This window comes from Siphateles boraxobius, unplaced genomic scaffold, assembly GCF_051911475.1.
Source record: "Siphateles boraxobius isolate OS27281-9 unplaced genomic scaffold, OSU_SipBor_1 65, whole genome shotgun sequence".
NCBI classification, from domain to species: Eukaryota; Metazoa; Chordata; class Actinopteri; order Cypriniformes; family Leuciscidae; genus Siphateles; species Siphateles boraxobius.
In genome coordinates, this window is record NW_027509192.1 from 3,562,022 (window position 1) to 3,566,296 (window position 4,275).

General features: G+C 36.4%; 1 long non-coding RNA gene across 1 annotated transcript; it reads right to left on the reverse strand.

The window, feature by feature from the left end:
- Nucleotides 1-2,220: 2,220 nt before the first annotated feature.
- On the reverse strand, nucleotides 2,221-3,510 carry LOC143720669 (uncharacterized). Its single transcript, XR_013196611.1, has 4 exons — nucleotides 3,256-3,510; nucleotides 2,926-3,066; nucleotides 2,695-2,824; nucleotides 2,221-2,607 (listed from the first exon to the last, which is right to left on the reverse strand). It is a non-coding gene; the product is annotated as an uncharacterized LOC143720669 (long non-coding RNA).
- Between the last annotated feature and the right edge of the window lie 765 nt (nucleotides 3,511-4,275).

Below are 4,275 nucleotides of genomic sequence, written 5' to 3' on the forward strand. Positions count from 1 at the left end.
TTAATTTAGTACTGGTTAAAATATATAAAACAGGAACAATATATTTAATATATTCATTAATAATACACAGTTTAAATATCACAAATATCAAATTTTATTTTCATTTGGGTCCTATGCTGGCTAATTACGACGTTTAAACTCATAAAACTGAACAACTAAACAGTGTGTTTCCTATTAGAACTCTATCGGGGGTACAGATACACGTGTCTCAACTTACCCCGCTGGCCACCTCGCATATTTCTCTAGATTTTGCAATGACCTTGCATGACCCCATACCATGAAATACTGTATGCCAGTATCTCCAGTAGCACCTCAATGCAGTACATGAGATCCACGGGGAGGAGTCGGATCAAGATCCAAGGGGTGAAGATGGGTAGGATTAGTGGTGGGTTTAGGGATCAGGGGGCGGAGATGGGTAGGTTTAGGTATATGTAAGGGAATACCGTTTGTGATGATACCATTTACGTTTAACAGTCACATAAGGATAATAAGCTATTCATTGTGGAGTGTGCATGGTGAAGTCTTATCTTAGGAAAAAATATCTTTTGCCGATATCTTCTGATCTGAGAGGCGCCCGTTGATTTCCCACGATCAAAGAGGACACTAATACACATGTGCACAGCAAAAATCACAACTTGTGCTTGCTGCACACGCAAGTTATTTAAGGTGTCTCAACTGTACTCGTGTCTCAACTGTACACAGTCTACTCAATTAGTAGGCTACGCAAATTCCGTCATTTCCAGCATCCTATAGCTTAATCGTAATAAAGTTAATGGTTACTCCTTCGTATAACTTTTAGTTTTTACATACATGTAAAACATGGTCCATTTTATAGTGAGTACAACTCATTCATAATTTTTCCATGTCTCTTTCCATTTCACTTTAGGAATTACTACATGACCACATTCTGGAGAGAATACTTGCACTGGTTACACATGCTCTTCAGCAACCCGAAATTGACATTGACTATTTGGATTTTGTTTGTAGGCAGGAAGTAGTATTTCTCGATGCTGTGGCACAGCATGTCCATGTGTCTCAGGATGTGACAGAAAGATTAACTGAACTCCATAATGCTATCCAGAATCACAGATGCGCTCAAATTTCACAATCAGTTGTTCAGGTGGAAAGACAAAGTGCAAGTGGGCGTCCAAGGATTGTTGTGCCTACTGATCACATTGCCTATCTTCTGGAGATTGGACTTCCTGTTACAACTATTTCAAATTTGCTGGGTGTTTCCTGGGCTACACTCTTTAGGAGGATGGCCGAAAACAATCTATCAGTAAGGGGACTGTACAGTATCTCTACTGATGCAGAACTTGATGGACTTGTTTCCCAAGTCAAAGAAAGAATGCCACATGCAGGCTACAGATTGATTAAAGGGACACTTAAGGCGCAAGGTCATCGTCTGCAGTGGAACAGAGTTAAAGCATCAATGCACCGGGTGGATAGTCTTGGGATTCTCTCAAGAATGACTCAGTTGGGATGTGTAATCAGAAGAACATACTCCGTGCCATGTCCGAAGTTCTTGGTACATATAGACACAAACCATAAACTCATCAGGTAACTTGAGAATTTCTTTAACAATAAATGTAATATGCTCTACAATAGACTTGAATGTCTGTTTTAATATTTCTAACATTATTTAAGAGTTTACAGTTCAAAAGCATTGCATTTTTCTACAGGTACAATATAGTGATCTTTGCTGGGATTGATGGTTTTTCACGCAAGGTGAGCACACCTTTTTATCTAAAAGTGTGTGCTCACCTTGCGTGACAGCTGTTGAGGAATTTGGATACCCACTGAAGTAAAACTATTCTTCTTTTATTGCATACTGAAATAAAGAAAAAGTAACTTCCTATAGACTAGCAAGTTAAAAACATTAATATAAAAAACAAAGTATATTTTGGATCCACACACTGTGGTGAATGTCCCACGGTTTGACAGCCCTCTAACTCCCGAGCAAGTGGAGCAGCTGAGAGAACATATTAATCCTCTAAAACCCTCTGAGTCCAATGGCATGGACATTTTTTTGAGTACAGTTCAATATGTTGAAAATTTGCTAGCTGAGAATTAGATAGTTGCATGTTTTTTTTTATGCCTTTTAGTTGATTTTTCTAACTATTATACTTTTTTTTTACCAGAAGATGTAATTTAATCAATTCAAATAAACAACATTGAGTTTTTGGATAAGATTTGCATTTACCATATCACATTGAACATTAAGTCTATATCATTAAACTACAAAATGTAAAACCCCAAAATGGGTGAACGGCCCAAATTACACATTATTATATTATAACATTGCCATATTTAACAGACAAGCAACAGTAACAAAGAAAATTTTCAATCTAAAACGGTTTAAGAAATTCATAAACATCTACACAAGGCCAAAACCACTCTCCACAGACTGCAGACACACCATCATGTCAGCTGTGAGAGCTGAGAGGGAGGTATAGTGATCTGTTAGGCGAATGCGCTCTTGACAAGTATATGCCTTTGGTAATTGGTTTGGTCCACTGGACTGAACAACTTTCAGCTTGAGGGTGCGTGGCACTACTTCCCATCCAACCCAAAATTTGAGAAGTTTCCTCAGATTGCTGGGTGATGCTAAGACAAAAAAAGTTATTGTTTAATGTTCACATATAACAGAAAAAAATCTTTAAGTAGTACCATCTAGTAATACAAAAATATTACCATGTTCAACAAAGGTTCTCAAAAGGCCTGTGACGAGATTAAGTTTCTCAGGCTGTATGTCGTCAGCATCACTGTCGTCACTGTCTTCTGTATGCTGTGGTTGGGGTCACTGGATGGCTTGCAGGATCATCTGTAATACCAAAAAAAAAAAATTCAGTGTTCAAGTCATGCTACCAAACCAAATATTTTGTTCAAGTGAATTTATAATTCTTGCACATTTTGACAATTTACCTCAGGTGTGATTTCAACTTCACTTTCTCTTGGGAAAAGCAGGGGTAACACATCTGGTCTACAGCTGATAAGTGGCCAGACACCAGTGTCCTACAATCCGTTTTTTAATTGTTTTAGTTGAGCACCGACTCGGCCAAGGACCTGTAAATTAAAATAATTTTCACTATTGTAAAAATAATATAATATAAATAATGCAGTGTAATAAATAATGTAATAACTATATGTAGTATGAAAATGTATAATAAACTAGAAGAATCTTTGATGAAGTTTGTTAACTTTGTAGTGTTGTTAAGGATAACGAATAGAAACAAAGGAGACAGAATATATTACAGCATGAGTGAGAAGCTGTTGGAAGAGCAGCATCTTGTTGCTCCTCTTTTTTGGTACTGCAAAGAAAAAGTCCAAACAAAGGTTGGATACTTGTGAGGTCTCATCCTCAGTCCATTCATCTTTCAGTAGCTATAAGATACAAGCATGATTAAGCGCACAGAATTAGCAGCTATTTTTTACATGTCTGCATTTCATCAGAAACCACAAAACACTGTTGAAAGACCTGGTTAATTTTCTGTACTCACTAGACGAATCGTCTCCCTTTGTTCAATGTCTGGGCTTTCCTCTAAACAGAGATTTGTGGTGGCTGTGTCCTTTGTGCCCCTGTCAAAGAATTTATTGCCAGGCTAAGGCCTGACAAAGCAGAACCTTGATTGATTAACGAGTGGCCAATCATTCTTCCAGCCATCACAAAAAGTTCACGCTCAACAAGTACAGCTGATGCAATAGGCAAAATGTTGTTTATTTCCCCCTCAAACAGAGTTGTCTCTGCCGCATTTCCTGACAAGAATACATTGCAATTAGAAAATTACAGTCCATAACAAGCTTGTAAATATGCATTTTTTTTTTCAAAACTAGTATTTTGAGATACTTTACGGCAACACTTTACAATAAGGTTTGATTTGTTAACATTAGCTAATGTATTAACTAAAATGAAATATCCATGAGCTATAAATTTGTTACAATATTTATGAATCTTTTTTTTTAATGTTAGTTAGTACAACTTTTGATTTTAATAATGTATTAGTAAATGTTGAAATTAACTTAACTAATGTTAACTAAAGAAAACTTATTGTAAGGTGTTACCAGTTTTAAAGCTGGACAGTAAATTGACAAACAGATAGATTTCTAGATAATGTTGTGTCTGATTCATATAGCAATGATAGATACATCTTGCTTCATATTAAAGGTAAATTCGATTTTTTGTTTACAAGACATTGTTCAGGCCCTTAGACGGTTAAGGCCATCAACAACAATAAACCCCCAAAAAACAAAACTCTCTATACACTAAAATGACTC